Source organism: Bombina bombina, chromosome 2 (genome assembly GCF_027579735.1).
Source record: "Bombina bombina isolate aBomBom1 chromosome 2, aBomBom1.pri, whole genome shotgun sequence".
Classification (NCBI taxonomy): domain Eukaryota; kingdom Metazoa; phylum Chordata; class Amphibia; order Anura; family Bombinatoridae; genus Bombina; species Bombina bombina.
Genome location: NC_069500.1, coordinates 1,188,747,171 through 1,188,767,857, shown reverse-complemented (window position 1 = coordinate 1,188,767,857; position 20,687 = coordinate 1,188,747,171). Strand labels below are relative to the sequence as shown.

The 20,687-nt window shown below is 36.7% G+C and overlaps 1 protein-coding gene across 1 annotated transcript in view; it reads right to left on the bottom strand.

The window, feature by feature from the left end:
* TLR3 (toll like receptor 3) overlaps positions 1-20,100 on the bottom strand; it is a 76,795-nt gene extending 56,695 nt beyond the window's left edge. The window contains 2 exon segments of the mRNA XM_053703893.1: positions 9,178-9,349; positions 19,989-20,100. The gene's annotated coding sequence lies outside the window, so the exon portion shown is untranslated.
* Positions 20,101-20,687: the final 587 nt, after the last annotated feature.

Here is a 20,687-nt window from a genome sequence, read left to right as displayed (position 1 = left end):
TGGCAGCCAGTAAAACTTTCTATAGTTTTTTCATCCCCATCCCACACCACCAACAATAATAGTCAATGTGTTGCTTATGGTGGTTGCCATCTCCATAGACAAGGCAGGCTTCCCACCAACCCATAAAAAGGTTGGCGTAGGAGGGGGCAAATTTTGCCCCCATAGCCGTTCCTTGCCTCTGGAGATAGCAACACCCTCCAAACATGAAAAAATTGTTTTAGGAGGCTAACATCCTTTGTATAGTTAGAAAAATTGTTAAAAAAATATGCAACAGCCGCTAGACCCTGGTGGTGTGGGATGGAGGTATAGAGGGACATAACATTGATTGTCAAAAAACAATATGATTCCTGCCATTTGAGACTTTTCATATTATTAAGTACCTGTGGGGAATCTTTGATATAGCTCATTAAATTGCCCACTAGTGGTTGCAAAAATGCATCCACTGGTTCGGATAGGGGTTCAAGGAGAGATCCTACCCCCGATATGATGGGCCTACCTGGAGGAAATTTACTGTCTTTATGTAATTTGGGAACAAAGTAAAAGATGTGGGAGTAAGGGGAGTAGAAGGGAGCAACGTATTGAAAAATATTTCCTTAAAGGCCACTGCTTGTTTCCCTAGTTCTAAGATATCCTTTAGTTGGAGTTTGAATTTCTGGGTAGGATTGAAGGTCAATTTTGAATACACCTCCTGATCATTCAGCTGTCTCATAGCTTCTGTGGTGTAATATTCATGATCCATAATGACCACATAATGACAATCCTTATCGGATTCTTTGATCACGATTTCAGTATTGGATTTCAAAGTTTTTAGGGCTTTATTTTGTGCATAAGTAAGGTTCTATTTATATGGATTAGTATGTATCTTTTTATTTGTTATGCTCTCTGAGAGCTCCTGTAATTTCAGCTCAACTGTGCGTTTAAAAACATCTATACTTTTGCTTTTGCTTTTGTGTAGGATAAAAAAACACTTTTTTTCATGCTAGGTTTGAATGTTGGCATTATTGTGCTATTCTCAACCTCTGAATTATCATTCAGCATAGAGGTGAGATCTAAAACCAAGCATTGTTCATTAAACATGAGTTCAATGTTATTACTTATCTGTGTTTGTAGTTCAGCACTTGTGTCCTGTTTGGCACCATCCTCTGGCTCTGAGAAATGTTGTTGTTTTTTTTTTTATATTTATTTTTATTGGATGAAATAATACAGTACACATAAATGCGACATTAATCACAACAGTTACAGCTTGAAAGGATGTTAACAGAAGCTAGAGTGATTCCATGCATCTTAAGAAAACATATCATCCAGCATTTCAGGTGTACTATTGCTATATAATTAACAGCCTTATTCAACACTTAACAACAAAACATCTAAAATGGCAGTTGGTCACTGCATAATGCAAGAATGAGTAGGAAGAGCAGGATATAATTTACCTCACCCATGTGTCCCTGCATGCTGTTTCCCCATTAGTTCGCTGTCTACAAGGTTTACTCTGAGACCACTCCTCCCTTTGTTTCCTAGTTGGCCTAAATGTTAGTATGTGATCATTAGTGTGTGTGCATTCTCGTTTCCCAATAAAATTGTATATTATGAAATGTTTCCATATCTTTTCTTATAAAATAGCCATATTCCTCTAAGCGAATTGTGTGCTCCATAAGGGACTCCCATGCTTGAAACGTAGGGATTATGCGTGACTTCCAATTAACCGCTATCAGGGACTTTGCCTATTTAATGCTAATTGAACTAGTTTCCTACGGATTGCACACTTGCATCTAGGTAGCAAGTTCAATAAAGCTGTAGGTAATTGAAGTTGATAATCACTGTTTTGATTGAGAAATGTTGTTTTAAAGTTAATCATCATGGATGGTGCCAAATAGGTCAAAATGTGCAATGTTCATCATATATATATATATATATATATATATATATATATGATTTTCAACACTACAAATTTATCTTGAACTCCTACTACTTTGCCCTTAATTTCCATAAGCAACACTACTTCTCTACTCTTATCTCTAATCTTTCTTCAAACCCAAAACATTTGTTCTCCACTTTCAATACTCTTCTCAGCCCTCCCCCACCTCCTAATACAACTTCTCTGTCAGCTCAAGACTTTGCCAACCACTTCAATAACAAAATCAACTCCATCAGAAATGAAATCATCTCTCAACATAATTCCATTCTCTCACCCCCTCAAATGCTCTCAATCAACGACAACCCACATAACCTTAAACTTAGCTCATTCTCCCCTGTTACTGAGGAAGAAGTTTCGGCACTTATACTGCACTCTCACCTCACTACCTGTCCCCTTGACCCTATCCCCTCACAGTTACTCCCCTCCCTCTCTGCCACCCTTACCCCTATACTCACACACAATTTCAACCTCTCCTTCAGCACCGGTATATTTCCCTCATCGCTGAAACATGCACTGGTCACACCTATCCTCAAAAAACCTTCCCTTGATCCTACCTCCCCATCCAACTACCGCCCTATTTCCCTCCTCCCTCTTGCATCAAAGCTTCTCGAAAAACTAGCTTATGCACGCCTATCCCATTTCCTTACAATAAACTCCCTCCTTGACCCATTGCAATCTGGATTTCGTCCCCATCACTCCACAGAAACAGCAATTGTTAAGGTTACCAACGACCTACTTACAGCAAAATCAAAAGGCCACTTCTCTCTGCAGCTTCCACCTTAAAAACATCTCTAAAATTAGACACTTCCTTACACAAGACACAACTAAGATTTGAATCCACTCTCTCATCCTTTCCCGCCTCAATTACTGCAACTCTGTCCTCTCTGGTCTCCCCACCTACCGCCTAGCTCCTTTACAATCCTTAATGAATGCCTCTGCCAGACTCATCTTCCTTACAAGTCGCTCTTCATCTGCTGCACCTCTCTGCCAATCTCTTCACTGGCTTCCTCTTGCCTCTAGGATCAAACACAAAATTCTCACTCTGACATACAAAGCCCTCAACTGCACTGCTCCCCCTATATCTCAGACCTTGTCTCCAGATACTCTCCCTCCTGTCCACTTCGCTCTGCTCACAGCCTCCTACTCTCCTCCTCTCTTGTCACCTCATCACACTCCCGTTAACAGGACTTCTCCAGACTGGAACTCTCTGCCTCGCTCCACAAGACTCTCTTCTAGTTTTAAACGCTTCAAGTGCTCCTTAAAGACTCTACTGTTCAGGAATGCATACAACCTACGCTAACCTTTCTTTATACCAGTTCCTCTCCTCCATTGCTATCCCCTGAACCCCCCTAGCATGTAAGCTTAAGAGTCCAGCTGTTTGTTGATCACCTTCTCAAGAGCTGACTACAACAGTGCAACTCTTGGCAGGGCCCTCTACCCATTTGATCCCTATAACTGTTTTTTTGTACTCCGCCTTTGTTAATAGCGCTGCAGAATCTGTTGGCGCTCTACAAATAACCGATAATAATAATAATAATATATATATAGTCTCACTAGTTTGTATTTCAAGTTAAAATGGACTAAGACAAAACCCACAATAAGGGGTTATCCACTTTTATAGGAGGATTAAAATAATTTCCCTTATGAATAAGTTAGTGGATATATGTGTATAGTAAAATACTGTTCTAGGCAGGAAAGGGTTAACCTGTTGTTTTTATTATTGTTAATTGATGTATCTTTAAATAGAGAACATGGCCACAGCAAACCGATAGCAGTGATCAAGCGTGGAACACCATGCAAAACATGTCTGCAGTTTCTTTGCTGTAACCCTTTCCTTGCATATATGGGGCTGAGGCTCCTTTTTGTTTTTATTGTATCCCAATAAAGCATCCACTTTTATTCTTTTGAGTTGATGGTGACCTCGTGAGTTATCTCTTTTTTGGAAGGCTGCTTCTTGGATCCAGGATATTTTGTCGAAACAACATACCTGTGATGCCCAGGAGTGCTTTTGTTTTTCGTGGATACAATCTGAAGAAGCTTGATCAGGAATGGTTTTTGTGGAAGGGTAGCAGCCAAGAAACCACTTTTTAGAAGGGTAACAGGGTGAAAAGGCTAAGCTATGCTAAAGCTCATAAAGATTGGAATGAAGATCAGTGGAAAAGAGTATTATGGAGTTACAAATCTAAGTTTGAAATTTTTGTGTCCAATCGTGGACAATATGTGAGAAGAATTGGAGAGAGATGGAAGAATGAGTTGCTGCGGACTTCAGTGAAACATGGAGGAGGGTCTGTTCTGGTTTTGGGGCTGGATTTCTGCCAGTGGTGTTGGCAATGGTTTTATTTTTCATCATGATAACGATCCCAAGCACACTGCTAATGCAGTAAAATAATATTTGAAAAGAAAAACAACTGATAAAACACTAACAGTCATAGACTGGCCTCCATAGGGTCCAGACTTGAATATTATAGAGGCAGTATGGGATCACCTGGACAGAGAAATAAATAAAAGACAACCTAAATCTAAAGAAGAAGAACTCTTGAAAGTGCTGAAAGAAGCCAATTCAGAAAACCTCAGGACAGTCTCCCCAAAGAGTTAAAGATGTGCTTAGTGCCAAGGGAGATCACACTAAAAACTGAATTTTGCCTAAAGAAGACATTTTGCTCTTAAAATTGTGTTTTTTATATTTTGTGTACATATTTCCTGTATTTTCTGTTTATATCTTAATAAAGAGACTGAAAAATAAATATGGATGATCATTAAAAAAATTTGGTGGCCTAAGACTTTTGCACAATACCGTGTATATATAAATATATATATATACATACACACAATGGGGCCTATGTATCAAGCCGTCTACTTTGCTGCATTCGCCGGCCCAATAGGCTCGCCTAAGCTTGCCTACCATCGCCGTCGCGGACCTGAATACGTTCGCCAAAGTTATCAAAAAAGCTGTCAAGAAACCACGCACCAAGTACGGAGCGATGAGCAGCAGACTGTTGTTAACTAACAGTCATCGATCTCGCTGCTCATCGGCTTCTTCGCAGCTTTTTTGATAGCCTGTCACTAAGCACCCACACTAAACTACACTGTTTTACCCCCTAAATCGCCACTCCTGGACCCCGCCGCAACTAAAATAAATATATTAACCCCTAAACCGCCGCTCCCGGACCCCGCCGCCACCTACATTATACCTATTAACCCCTATCCTGCCCCACACTACACCGTCGCCACCTATATTCAACTTATTAACCCCTATCCTGCGGATCCCGGACCCCGCCGCAACTAAAAAAATTGTTTAACCCCTAGCCCACCGCCACCTATATAAAAGTTATTAACCCCTATCCTGCCCCCCACTACACTGCCGCAACCTACATTAAACTCATTAACCCCTAAACCGCCGCTCCAAGACCCCACCGCAACTAAATTAAATGTTTAACCCCTAAACCGCCGCTCCCGGACCCTGCCGCCACCTATATTAAAATTATTAACCCCTAAACCTAAGTCTAACCCTAACACCCCCTGACTTAAATATTATTTTAATAAATATAAATAATATTACTATTATTAACTAAAGTATTCCTATTTAAAACTAAATACTTACCTGTAAAATAAACCCTAAGATAGCTACAATATAACTAACAATTACATTGTAGCTATTTTAGGATTTATTTTTATTTTACAGGCAACTGTGTATTTATTTTAACCAGGTACAATAGCTATTAAATAGTTATTAACTATTTAATAGCTACCGAATTAAAATAATTACAAAATTAGCTGTAAAATAAATCCTAACCTAAGTTATTAAACCTAACACTACACTATCATTAAATTAATTGAATAAATTAACTACAATTACCTAAAATTAAATTACATTAAATAAACTAAACTATAGTACAAAAAAAACAAACACTAAATTACAGAAAATAAAAAAGAATTGCGAGAAGTTTAAAGTAATTACACCTAATCTAAGCCCCCTAATAAAATAATAAAGCCCCCCAAAATAAAAAAATGCCCTACCCTATTCTAAATTACCAAGTAACCAGCTCTTTTACCAGCCCTTAAAAGGGCTTTTTGCGGGGCATTGCCCCAAAGTGATCAGCTCTTTTACCTGTAAAAAAAATACAATACCCCCCCAACATTAAAACCCACACCCACATACCCCTACTCTAACCCACCCAATCCCCCCTTAAAAAAAAACCTAACACTAATTCCCTGAAGATCTCCCTACCTTGAGTCGTCTTCACCCAGCCGAGCCAAATTCTTTATCCAATCCGGGCGATGTGGTCCTCCATCCGGTCGAAGTCTTGATCCAAGCGGCAAAGAAGAGGTCCTCCATCCGGGCGATGTCTTCCTCCAAGCGGCATCTTCTATCTTCTTCCTTCCGGCTCCATCTTCAGACCGCTGACGCGGAACATCCACCTTCCCCGACGGACTAACGATGAATGACAGTTCCTTTAAGGGACATCATCCAAGATGGCGTCCCTCAAATTCCGATTGGCTGATAGAATCCTATCAGCCAATCGGAATTAAGGTAGGAAAAATCTGATTGGCTGATTGAATCAGCCAATCAGATTGAAGTTCAATCCGATTGGCTGATCCAATCAGCCAATCGTATTGAGCTCGCATTCTATTGGCTGATTGGCAGAATGCGAGCTCAATATGTGGATGTTCCGCGTCGGCGGTCTGAAGATGGAGCCAGAAGAAAGACAATAGAAGATGCCGCTTGGAGGAAGACATCGCCCGGATGGAGGACCTCTTCTTTGCCGCTTGGATTAAGACTTTGCCCGGATGGAGGACCACATCGCCCGGATTGGATGAAGAATTCGGCTTGGCTGGATGAAGACGACTCAAGGTAGGTAGTTCTTCAGGGGGTTAGTGTTAGGTTTTTTTAAGTGGGGATTGGGTGGGTTAGAGTAGGGATATGTGGGTGGTGGGTTTTAATGTTGGGGGGTATTGTATTTTTTTTACAGGTAAAAGAGCTGATTACTTTGGGGCAATGCCCCACAAAAAGCCCTTTTAAGGGATGTAAAAGAGCTGGTTACTTGGTAATTTAGAATAGGGTAGGGCATTTTTTTATTATGGGGGGCTTTATTATTTTATTAGGGGGCTTAGATTAGGTGTAATTAGTTTAAACTTCTCTTAATTCTTTTTTATTTTCTGTAATTTAGTGTTTGTTTGTTTTTTGTACTATAGTTTAGTTTATTTATTTTAATTTAATTTTAGGTAATTGTAGTTAATTTATTTAATTAATTTAATGATAGTGTAGTGTTAGGTTTAATTGTAACTTAGGTTAGGATTTATTTTACAGCTAATTTTATAAGTATTTTAACTAGGTAGCTATTAAATAGTTAATAACTATTTAATAGCTATTGTACCTGGTTAAAATAAATACACAGTTGCCTGTAAAATAAAAATAAACCCTAAAATAGCTATAATATAATTATTAGTAATATTGTTGCTATCTTAGGGTTTATTTTACAGTTATGTATTTAGTTTTAAATAGGAATAATTTAGTTAATGCGAGTAATATTATTTAGATTTATTAAAATAATATTTAAGTTAGGGGGGGTTAGTGTTAGACTTAGGCTTAGGGGTTAATAATTTTAATATAGGTGGCGGCGGTATGGGGGGGCAGGATAGGGGTTATTAACTTTAATATAGGTGGCGGCAGGGTCCGGGAGCGGCGGTTTAGGGGTTAATCAATTTATTTAGTTGCGGCGGGGTCCGGGATCCACAGGATAGGGGTTAATAAGTTTATGTAGGTGGCGGCGGCATAGGGGCGGCAGATTAGGGGTTAATATGTATAATGTAGGTGGTGGCGGGGTCCGGGAGCAGCGGTTTAGGGGTTAATATATTTATTATATTTGCGGCGGGGTACGGGAGCGGCGGTTTAGGGGTTAATATATTTATTATAGTTGCGGCGGGGTCCGGGAGCGGCGGTTTAGGGGTTAACATGTTTATTATAGTTGCGGCGGGGTCCAGGAGTGGCAGTTTAGGGGGTAATACATTTATTTCGTTGCGGCGGTGTAGGGGGGGCAGATTAGGGCTGTTTAGACTCGGGGTACATGTTAGGGTGTTAGGTGCAGACATTTCCCATAGGAATCAATGGGATATCTTGCAGCAGCGAACATGAGCTTTCGCTATGGTCAGACTCCCATTGATTCCTATGGGATCCGCCACCTCTAGGGTGGCGGATTGAAATCCAGGTACGCTGGCCCGGAATAGTGGCGAGCGTACCTGGTAGTAGTTTGATAACTACCAAAAGTAGTCAGATTGAACATCTGTAGTGACGTAACCATCAATCTGTGTCGGACTGAGTACGGCGGATCATATGTTACGTCACTATATTCTACTTTTGCCGGGCAGTAGGGGTTGATAACTAAGGCAAATCAGCCTCGCCACAAATACGCTGCGGAATTCCAGCGTATTTGCGGTTGACGGCTTGATATCTAGAGGCCAGTATCTCACAAAAGTGAGTACACCCCTTACATTTTTGTAAATATTTTATTATATATTTTCATGTGACCACACTGAAGAAATGACACTTTGCTACAATGTAAAGTAGTGAGTGTACAACCTGTATAACAGTGTAAATTTGCTGTCCCCTCAAAATAACTCAACACACAGCCATTAATGTCAGTGCACGGAGAGTCGTGAAAATTAATTATGCAAAGAAAAAAGAGACAATAGTGACTCTTAAACCAGCACTTAGGTATCAAATAATTAATTAACAAGGTAGAAGGAACACAAACCAGGGAAACCAGGTATGCTAATAAAATGTTGCATTTATATTGCTCAATTGTAACAAATGGTTGATAATACAATGAGTGGCAACTATACAAAAATAGTAATGAGTCCCAAATGATTATAGGATTACTTGTATATGCAGTAATATAAAACACCCTTAGAGGCATCTAATAGTTGGGTCACAGTGTCCATTAAGTTCTGAATTAAATGTAAGGCAAATATATCCCATACTGTGGCCATAAAATGAAGGTCCTGTTTGGCAGCAAAACAGCAATAACAGTTCACTCTAATGGTGTCATTCAGAGCAGATTCTTAGAGCTAAAACTTGTATTGAAAATGGACTTGAAACGGTTTTCACCGCTTTAGTAGACAGCAAGTGTAGCTATTTATTTACAGGGTAGCCCTCCTTAGAAAATGCTTAGGGCTTATTATGATCTGTATTTTGTAATTTCCAAATGAATCTCCCTTGTGTAAATGTTCATTCAAAGCTGTTAACACTTGTCATTGTGCGGTACCTTTTCCGTTAAGATTCCATATATTTACCAAGTCGGTATTCCGTCATTCAGAAGGCACTTAGTGGTTACCCACGCCTCACCGCTCTCTGCTATTAGCTCCGTTGCTGACCTTTCAGGGCTTGACTTTACTGGGGCTCAGAACTTGAGCAGAGATGGTCAGCTGTTACCCCTCCTACAAACATATATATATATATATAAACCTCCAAGAAAGGGCACTCACAGGGCTTGACAGTAGAAAAAATTCTTTATTTCATATATTCATCATAGAACAGTGTGTAAGTCAACGTTTCGGCTAAGCAAGTAGCCTTTCTCAAGACAATCAATATCGATTACAACAGCAACACAGCATTCCCTAATGCCATAGCGTGACAGTGTATGATATGATGAATATAAAAGTTGCTTTAAGAGTACTTCAAATACCTATGTTCTTATCTTTGAATAAAATGTTCATCTGTACCTATGTTCTTTACTTAGAAGAATATATGTATTTCAAAATAAAAAGAACAGTGAAGAACATACAGCTAGATTACGAGTTTTGAGTGCTAAGGAGAAATTAACGAACGCCACAAAAATTACGTTATTTAATTTCCTATAGCGCTGCTATTACAAGTTCTCAAACATACGCCTTTTGCGTGCGATATGGTTGCGTTAAGCTCCATACCGCACACAATTAGAGCACTGCTGAGACATGGGGAGAGCCGGCAAAAAAAAAAACCTTCCGTAACGCAGCCCCATTGATGTCTATGGGGAAATTAAAATACCATTTAAACACCCTAACATAAACCCTACATCTAAACACCCCTAATCTGCTGCCCTTGACATCACTGACAACTAACTAGAGTTATTAACCCCTAATCTGCCGCTCCCAATATTGCCGCCACATAAATAAAATTATTAACTCCTAATCTGCCGCTCCCAAAATCGCCACCACTATACTACATTTATTAACCCCTAAACCACCAGCCCCCCATATCGCAACAAGCTAAATTAAAATATATTAACCATTAAACCTAATTCTAACATAACCCTAACCCTAACACCGCCTAACTTTAACATAATACAAATATAGCTAAATTTACAATTATTAACTAAATAAACCTATTAACCCCTAAACCGCCAGCCCCCCACATCGCAACAAGCTAAATTAAACTATTAACCCCTAACCCTAAACCTAACCCTAACACCCGCTAACTTTAAAATAATTAAATTAGATCTAAATTTATAATTATTAACTAAATAATACCTATTTAAAACTAAATACAGTACTTACCTGTGAAATAAAACCTAAGCTAGCTACAATATAACTAATATTTACATTGTAGCTAGCTAAGGTTTTATTTTTATTTCACAGGTAAGTTTGTATTTATTTTAACTAGGTTGACTAGTTAGTAAATAGTTATTAACTATTTACTAACTACCTAGTTAAAATAAATACAAACTTACCTGTGAATTAAAATCTAACCTGCCTTACACTAAAACCTAACATTACCAAAAATAAAAAACTACCATTACAAAAAATAAAAAAAACTACCATTACAAAACCCCCCGAAATTATCAAAAAATAAAGATTAATCCTATTCTAATACCCTTAAAAAAAACACCCCAAAATAAAAAACCCTACTCTAGAATAAAATACCAAGGGCCCTTAAAAGGGCCTTTTGTAGGGCATTGCCCTGAGATAACCAGCTCTTTTACTTTAAAAAGAATACAAACACCTCCTAACACTATACAAACCCCCACCCCCCAAACTACCAAGGGCCCTTAAAAGGGCATTGTGGGGGGCCCTTAAAATGCCCTTTTGTAGGGCATTACCCTGAGATAACCAGCTCTTTTACTTTATAACAAAAAATCCTAAAAATATACATTACACAAAATATCAAACAAATTATCAAAAATAAAAAAGAATTACACCTAATATAAAAGCCCTATCAAAATAAAAAAAAAAACAACCAAAATAAAAAAGCCCACCAAAATATAAAATCCCTAGTCTACAATAAACTACCAATAGCCCTTAAAAGGGCCATTTGTTGGGCATTGCCCCAAAGATATCAGCTCTTTTACCTGTAAAAAAATACAAACAGCCCCCCAACAGTAAAACCTACCAACCCCCCCAAATAAAAACCCTAACTCTAAAATAACCTAAGCTAACCATTGTCCTGAGAAGGGCATTTGTTTTGGACATTGCCGTTAACAGGGCATTTAGCTTCTTTACTGTCCAGACCCTAAACTAAACTAAAATCCCACCCAAAAAACCCTTAAAAAAACCTAACACTAACCCCAAGACGATCCACTTCTGGTTGATGAAGTCCCGCTTGAAGGATCCATACAGCCGGCGAAGTCCTCATCTATGCGGCAAGAAGTCTTCATCCAGGCTGCTAAAATCCTATTGGCTACTCAAATCATCCAATAGGATTTAAGCAGCTCTCATTCTATTGGCTAATTCGAATTAGCCAGTAGAATGAGAGCTGGTTAAATCTTATTGGCTGATTTGAATAGCCAATAGGATTTTAGCAGCCCTAATTCCTATTGGCTGATTCAAATCTTTCAGCCAATAGGAATGCAAGGGACGCCATCTTGGATGACATCACTTGCATTGAAGATTTAGTTTACGGCGGCAACCGTAAGAAGAGGAGCTCTGCATTGGATGTCTTCAGGATGGACCCGCTCCGCCCCAGCTGGATGAAGATAGAAAAGGCCGTCTGGATGAAGACTTCTTGCCACATGGATGATGACTTTGCTGGAGGGATGGATCCTTCAAGCGGGACTTCAACAACTGTAAGTGGATCGTCTTGGGGTTAGTGTAAGTTTTTTTAAGGGTTTTTTGAGTGGGAATTTTTTTTAGGGTCTGGGCGGTAAAAGAGCTTAATGCCCTTTTAAGGGCAATGCCCATACAAACCCCCTTTGGTTGTTGGGGTGATTGGTTTTACTGTTGGGGGATGTTTGTATTTTTTTTACAGGTAAAAGAGCTGAAACCTTAGGGGCAATGCCCCACAAAAGGCGCTTTTAAGGGCCATTGATGTTTTATTGTAGGCTAGGGTTTTCTTTATTTTGGGTGGGCTTTTTTATTTTGATAGGGCTATTAGATAAGGTGTAATTCTTTTTTTTTTTTGATAATTTGTTATTTTTCATAATTTAGTGGGGTTTTTTTTTGTAATTTAGTTTGTTGTTATTTTTTGTAGGTAGATACTTTTTGTAATTTTTAGAGTAGTGTTAGGATTTTTTATTGGTAGTTTAATTTTATTTAATTGGTAGTTAGTTTAATTTTAGTTTAATAATTATAATAGTTTAATTGTTAGTTTAAAATATTTTTTTTTAATTTGACAGGTAAGTTTGAATTTAATTTAAGATAGGGAAATTGTAATTTTAATATAAAGTTAGGGGGTTGTTAGGTTTAGGGGTTACTAGTTTAAATTAGTTTATTTTGTTGTGGGGGCTTTCAGTTTTGGGGTTTATTTTAGTATATTTCGTTGTGGGGGGCTTGCGGTTTAGGGGTTAATAGGTTTATAATAGCAGAGGTGTAGGCGGATGGCAGATTAGGGGTTAAAATAGTGTTTTTGATGTGGGTGGGCAGCAGTTTAGGGGTTAATAACTTTAGTATAGTGGTGACAATGTCGGGGAGCGCTGGAATAGGGGTTAATAAAAAAAATTAGTGGCAGGGATATCGGGAGCGGCAGATTAGGGGTTAATACATTTATTATAGTGTTTGCGATGCGGGAGGGCCTCGGTTTAGGGGTTAATAGGTAGTTTATGGGTGTTAGTATACTTTGTAGCAGTTTATTTATGAGTTTTATGCTACAGCTTTGTAACGTTAAACTCATAACTACTGACTTTAGATGGCGTTACGGATCTTGTGGTTTTAGGCTGTAACGCTCACTTTTTAGCCTCACCGCAAAACTCGTAATTGCAGGACTGACGTTGCAGTACAGGCTAAAAGGTGTGTGGTACAGCTATACCGACAAGACTCGTAATAGCGGCGGTGCTGTTTTAATGCTGAAAATGTCATATTTTCAGCATTACAAGCTGCAACGCAAAACTTGTAATCTAGCTGATAGTATTTTAAATATTTCTATTAAAAAAACGTATTAAATTTGTTTAAAATTATAGTGCATAATACTGTATGTCTATATATGTGTGCACATACATATTTACACATATAGACACATAAATACAAACTACACACATATATATATGTTTAAATATGAGTGTAATACTTTATTTTAAAGGGACATGAAACCTACATTTTTTCTTTCATGATTTAGGAAGAACATGCAATTTTAAACAACTTTTTAATTTACTTATTTTATCTTGCTTCATTTTCTTGATATCCTTTGTTTAAAAGCATATCTAGATATGATCAGTAGCTCCTGATTGGTGGCTGCACATATATGCCTTGTGTGATTGGCGCACACATGTGCATTGCTATTTCTTAAACAAAGGATATCTAAATAATGACAATGTCCAGGTAATCTCTGTTGCAGCTGTATCATACACTCCGTCCGTGCTTAACCGTTAAAAATTAGAACAGATTGAGACAACACAGCACTATCTGCTACCTAATTTCTGCAGGGGTGTGTCATCTATTAAACAAACAGTTCAAATGTGGGCGAATATATACTGAAAGAACTACGGTTGACAGAAAAAACACTTTGTGTTGTATCATTGGTAATGCAGGTTTTCAACAAATGTATCACCTATCAGCTTTGCTGTGCCAATATCTTTGAAGAAACTTAGTCTCACATCCAGTTCATATAAAGTAAAACATAGCTTTTATTTAAAAACTTTAAGTAAAATGTACAGACCTGGATTTTTCTTGTTAAAGTACCATGTACAGTGATAAATACCTCCGACCCTGTGTGGTCCGTCACTAGACGCGTTTTGACGTAGCTTTATCGATAGTAACTGATACTATGACCTAAACCGCCAACTTTTAAATACCACTCCGATCACGTGACCTCCAGTCAGAAGACAGAAGTCTCATTTTGGTGATAGCATACCCAATTACAAAAAAGAAGAATGCAAAGATTGATCAGCAGTTGCTAGGCAGAATAACATTTACATTTAGTTTCCACCGCAGAGACAGAACTATAGAGTTGTTCCAGGAGAAGATTTACAAGGATCTAATTGATCTTAAAGAAAACTCTGTACAAAAAGGAATTAGTTATGAGAAGAATAACAACAAACAAAGAGAGGTTGGCATTGGAAAAATTAAAATCCAATAAAGAGATAACAATTACCCAGGCAGATAAGGGGGGCTCAATAATAGTACAGAACAAACATGACTATTATCTAGAGACCCAGAGGCAATTAAGAGATAAGACTACATATAAAGAATTGAAATATGATCCGACAGACAAAATAAAACAAGGGTTAATTCATTTAATAGATGAAGGCAAACATTTGGGTATTTTATATGGGGAACTAGAGGAATACTTATTACAAGAGCACTTCACAGTACCCAATTTTAGGCTTGTACCAAAAATACATAAAGATCCCCTTAACCCTCCCGGTAGGCCAATAGTCTCTGGGGTGGGTTCATTGATAGAACATATAGGGGAATGGGTTGATAATCTACTACAGCCTTGTGTTATTCAATTACCTGGTTTTCTGAGAGACACAACTCATTTATTGAATAAGGTAAAAAATGAGAAATGGGATAAGGAGCAAGCATGGCTCACTGTAGATGTCAGTTCCTTATACTCATGTATCCCACATGTTTTGGATCTCAAAGCAGTACGGTACATCTTGGGTATTTACAGTATATACCCAGATGCACTAATAGATTACACTGTAGAGGTGCTCAGTTTCTTATTAACCAATAATGTTTTCCAATTTGATGGAGTATATTTCTTGCAAAAATGTGGTACTGCGATGGGGGCAAAATTTGCCCCATCATACGCAAATATTTTTCTAGGGTGGTTTGAGTCACAATACATTTTTTCTACAAGAAATCCATTTACAGAATACATTGTCATGTATACTAGATACATCGATGACTTACTAGTTATATGGAAAGGAGAAAGGGAAGCAGCACAAGATTTTATCTCTTATCTAAACAACAATGACTTTAATCTTAGATTTACTTGGGAATATCACAATAAAACAATTAAGTACCTAGATATAAGTCTGATAGGCGATCAAACTCAAGGAAAAATAACTACAGAATTATATAGAAAAGAAATAACAGGTAACACTATATTACATTCAGACTCTTGTCATCCAACACATGTAAAAGTAGGGATCCCCAAAGGTCAATTTATACATATCAGGAGGAACTGTTCCACACTAGAAGCCTATGAGAGACATTCAGATCAACTGATAAAAAGACTGGTAGATATGGTTTACAATGTAGACAACTTGAAACAAACTCAAAATGAAATAAGAGGAATTAATAGGAAACTACTAATAAAGACAAAAAAAGGAGTAAATATCAAAAGAATCAGAAACACAACAAAAAAAAAAGAGTATACATTTCGTCACAGCATACAGTAAATAGTTAAAAAAAATAACAAATATAGTAAAAAACAATTTAAATATACTAAAAACAGATTCTACACTAAATAAAATTGTGTCTGAAGGTTGCAGATATATAGCCAGGAGATCACCCACAGTAGGGGATAGAGTAATTCAATATGTTTATACAGGGAACACTAAGAAACAAACAAAGGAACATTGGCTATCTAAAAAAGGATGTTTTAAATGTGGACATCATCCATGCTTAACGTGTACACATATTAAGGCAGGGGAACTGTTCAGTTCTTCAAGTTCAAATAAGGAATATAGAATTAGATATCGTTTGGACAGTACATCAAAATATATAGTATATCTTATTACATGTTCCATTTGTAATAAACAGTATGTAGGATGCTCTAGTCGTATGTTGAAAGACAGAGCTAGGGAACATCTCAATGACATACAGCCAAATCCACCTAAGACAAGAGTAGCTAAACATTTTTGTACTCACCCCAACCCTATTAAAGCATTTCAGATACAAGCAATAGATTATATTCACAGTTCTCCCAGAGGAGGTAATAGATTTAAAGATCTATTATTTAGGGAGACCAAATGGATATTCTTTTTACAAACAAAATAACCAAATGGAATAAATGCAAGATGGGATGTGGACCTCTTTTTAGGATGATAATGAATAGGAGGTCATATAATAATAACCATTAAATAACAAACAGAAATAAAGTAGTAATCTGGGAACCTGATATGACATCATTATAAGCTTTTTAGAGGTCTGTTTTGCTGTCAGCAAAGACATACGTATATAGTATTGCCCTCTTTATGTCCATTTTTGGTTCATTCGCCTCATAATTTCAGAACATTTTTTAGCTTTTAAATAACGAAAATTTTACACATTAGGTAATTCAGCAAGGAGAATATATATTCTCTCTTTTTAAGATTGCTCTCTATACAATTTAGTTATACACGTAAAAAACTAACATTTGGTAGTGTACTTAGGCAATTGGAACAAAGTTTCGGTGGAAACTAAATGTAAATGTATTTAAGTGTATTGACAGAAATTCTACCTAGCAACTGCTGATCAATCCTTGCATTTTTCTTTTTTCGTAATTGGGTATGTTATCGCTGAAACAAGACTTCCGTCTTCTGACTGGAGGTCACATGATCGGAGTGGTATTTAAAAGTTGGCAGTTTAGGTCATCGTGTCAGTCACTATCGATAAAGCTATGTCGAAACGCGTCTAGTGACGCACCACACAGGGTCGGAGGTATTTATCACTGTACATGGTAATTTAACAAGAAAAATCCAGGTCTGTACATTTTACTTAAAGTTTTTAAATAAAAGCTATGTTTTACTTTATATGAACTAGATGTGAGACTAAGTTTCTTCAAAGATATTGGAACAGCAAAGCTGACAGGTGATACATTTGTTGAAAACCTGCATTACCAATGATACAACATAAAGTGTTTTTTTCTGTCAACCGTAGTTCTTTCAGTATATATTCGCCCACATTTGAACTGTTTATATCTAAAGAATGAAGCAAATTAGATAATAGAAGTAAATTGGAATGTTGTTTAAAATTATATTATCTATCTGAATCATGAAAGAAAAATTTGGGGTTTCATGTCCCTTTAATATGTTTTACATGTGTTTTGTGAAACTTTTATTCTAGCTCTAACATTTTACTTCAGGTCTCTAGTTGCACTAATTCTTCTAGCGCTATTTTGGTTTTCAACAATTTGTAATATGAGCAATGTCTAGCGCGGTCGCAACATCCATTGAAAGTATCAAGCATTCTAAAGAGATGTCGGCCATGCTGAACATTCTCTGGTAATTCAGCTTTAATGACAAATAATTTCATATAAATAATTAGACTGATTCAAATTAATATTTCAATCCCAACTTCATAATAAAGCAATAGGGGGATATTTATCAAAGCGTCAACTGATAATACGCTGGAATCCTACGTTGTATTTGACGCGAGATTGATCCGCCGTAGTTAACAAAGCGTCAAGATCTTCAAATGTTGAAATGTGTGATGAAATATACGCTCCCGCGATCTCAATCCGACGCAGATCGATGCTTGCGTCATTACAGATGTTTTGAATTCAGATTCAACTCTTTTTGACCCTTTTCCCAATTTATCAAACATTTAACAGGTACGCTCGCTTCCATTCCAACGCAGCGTACCTAGTTTTCAAACCGCCACCCTTGAGGCTGCAGATGCAATAGAAAACAATGGGAGTCTGAAAACACAGAAAGCTTATGTTCGATGCTGCAAGAGAATGAAGTGTATTACATAATTGTAAATTAGAAACTCTATTAAAATTGTATACCCTTTCTAAATCAAACAATATTATTGCTCCACATTTGGTGCACTAGTAGATATAGGGATAGAAATGAAATATACATTACTACTTATGTATTATGTTACATCTTTGTCTCTCATTACAAAGCAAGGGTACAATATTTTTTCTCCAAATTTGGTGCAAAGTTTTGCCCCAAACTTTTTGCACTAATAGATATAGAGATACAAATGAAATAAATACACAACATAATATAGCTAACTTCCTTTTTATTGTTTTGATAAATCTATTTGCATCATGTTTAAGGAATATAATACAAGTTCCACTCTCCACTTCACACCAAATTTGACGCAACACTTTTTTTATGATGCAAACTCCTAAACAATCCACACACTAGTCAATTTTTCAACCACTTTTGATTGGAATATGCATAATCACATGATTTATGACATCAGTCAATCTGATTCAAATATACATTTTAAACTATCACTAACGAATCAAATTGCACGATACTTGTGTCATTGATCACTCATCAGAACTTGTAAGTGCCATTTGTTACATTGTGTATTATACTTTGAAAGTATGTATATGTGACATTAGTATTAAAGATAAGAATTGATGCTGACATTAGGACACACAGTGTAATATTTTAGACAATGATTTTAAAATTTGAATGATGTTTGATTCAATATAATCATAAATTGATAGCTCAAAGGGATAGCCCACCTAACATTAAAGTGTCATGAATCAGATACAGCAGAAATTAAAATCACCTCTTTACTGTCATGCTATTTTCAGTGTATTTCTTCTCTTGAATTTCTTTTTCAGTAAGAAATGTCATCTTATATGCCAGCCCATTTTGTAACACCTGTGTGGGAGTGGTTTTTAAAACTAGATTGCAATCAGGAGGGGTTGCACAGGTACAGAGAGAAAACTGGCCCAGTTCTTAAAATATCCATTGATTGCAAATAAATGCATATGATACCCTGATTACATGTTATATTCGCAATTATTTCTGCTCAGAATAATAATAAATTTACACTATATGCATATAGTGGTATAAATAAACACAGAGATATGAAAGACAACATTGTTTAGAACAAAAAAAGGAATTTAGGGACATGTAAATATGTTTGCATGACATAATATACACATACATATATATATATATATATAAATATATATACTGTATATATATATATATATATATATATATACACAAGTATGTGCAAAGATATATGTACAAATTCTAGCATTAATAATCATTTATAAAAAAAAAAACATGAGATAAAAGAATATCATGACTTCTAGAAATACAAATACACATTAATTTATGTGAAAGTATCATATAACAGATTTTTTTTGTATAACAAATTAATATAAAAATAGCATTCTACAAGATATTGTTTGTTGAGGTATAAATCAATTTATCTCTTGTACATAACAGATGAAAAATAAAAGATTAGCTTTAGAGAAATGTGCTTGTTCATAGACAGTAATGAAATGGTATAAATAAAGTTGGGAAAAAAACAGAATAATCGCAACATCGATGAGTGTTAGTTAACAACAGTCCGATACTCATCGCGCCGTACTTGACGCGCGTGTTTTTGGCAGTTTTTTTTATAAATAAAGGCATCGTATGCAGATCCGCATCAGCGATGTCTGGCGAGCATATTGACGCCGGCGAATGCTCAGAGATTGACACTTTGATAAATATACCCCATAGTCTTTAAAACGTGTGTGGATACAGTATTTCTGTTTGTTCTTCTATAACCTTTGTACACAACTCACCCTTAATCTCTCTTGAGCTGTGCTGATAGATAAATATGACTTTTCTGCTTATAATGCCTACACTTAATTCTGCACTTTTATAATTAAATCTATACTACAGCACAATACAACACACCACACAAGGTAGATACATTTTAAAAACACATAGCATGTTCTGCATACAAATATTTAACACATTTTTATATCTGAACAGAATATTTACAGCAAACTCACTGACTTTTTTTGTAGTAACAGGACTGAACTACTTACAGTTTTTTCTTGGCTCTGATATTAATTTAAACAGGTAAAATAATGTCTTCTTGTTTGTGTAGAGTTGCAGAAAGCTTTCAGCGAGGACAATTACCAACAAAAGAAGGAGCTGGCGAAATGGAGTTGGTAGGAAGTCCCTCCCAGCATGGGAGTGGTTGAGCAGAATACTCTTAGATTTTGCAGCTGCTAGAAAGTCTTTGTACAGAATTGTCCTGCTGCAAACTCTTAAAGGGTTGGTACAATTTCTAAACCTGCAGACATATTTAAAGGGATATGAAAGCCAAACATTTTTTGGGGGGATTCAGACCGAGCAAATAATTTAAAAAAAGTTTTCAATGCACTTTTATTATTAAATTTGCTTTGTTCCCATGCTATTCTGTGTTGAAGAGCTACCTAGGTAGTTGTCTACAGCACTATATGGCAGGAAATAGGGCTGCCATCTAGTGCCTTTGCAAATGGGTAACATTCTTGCAAAACAAATAGTGCTCCAGACGTGTGCATGCTCCTGAGCTTATGTCCTGTTTTTTTAACAAAAGACACCAAGAGAATGAAAAAAACTGATAATAGAAGAAAATGAAAAGTTGTGTAAAATAGCATGCTCTCTCTGGATTATGAAATACTAATATTGGGTTTCATGTCCCTTTAAAGGCAGGGTACTTTGTAAAGAATCTGCTCCCAGTGCTAAATGCACCCTCCCCA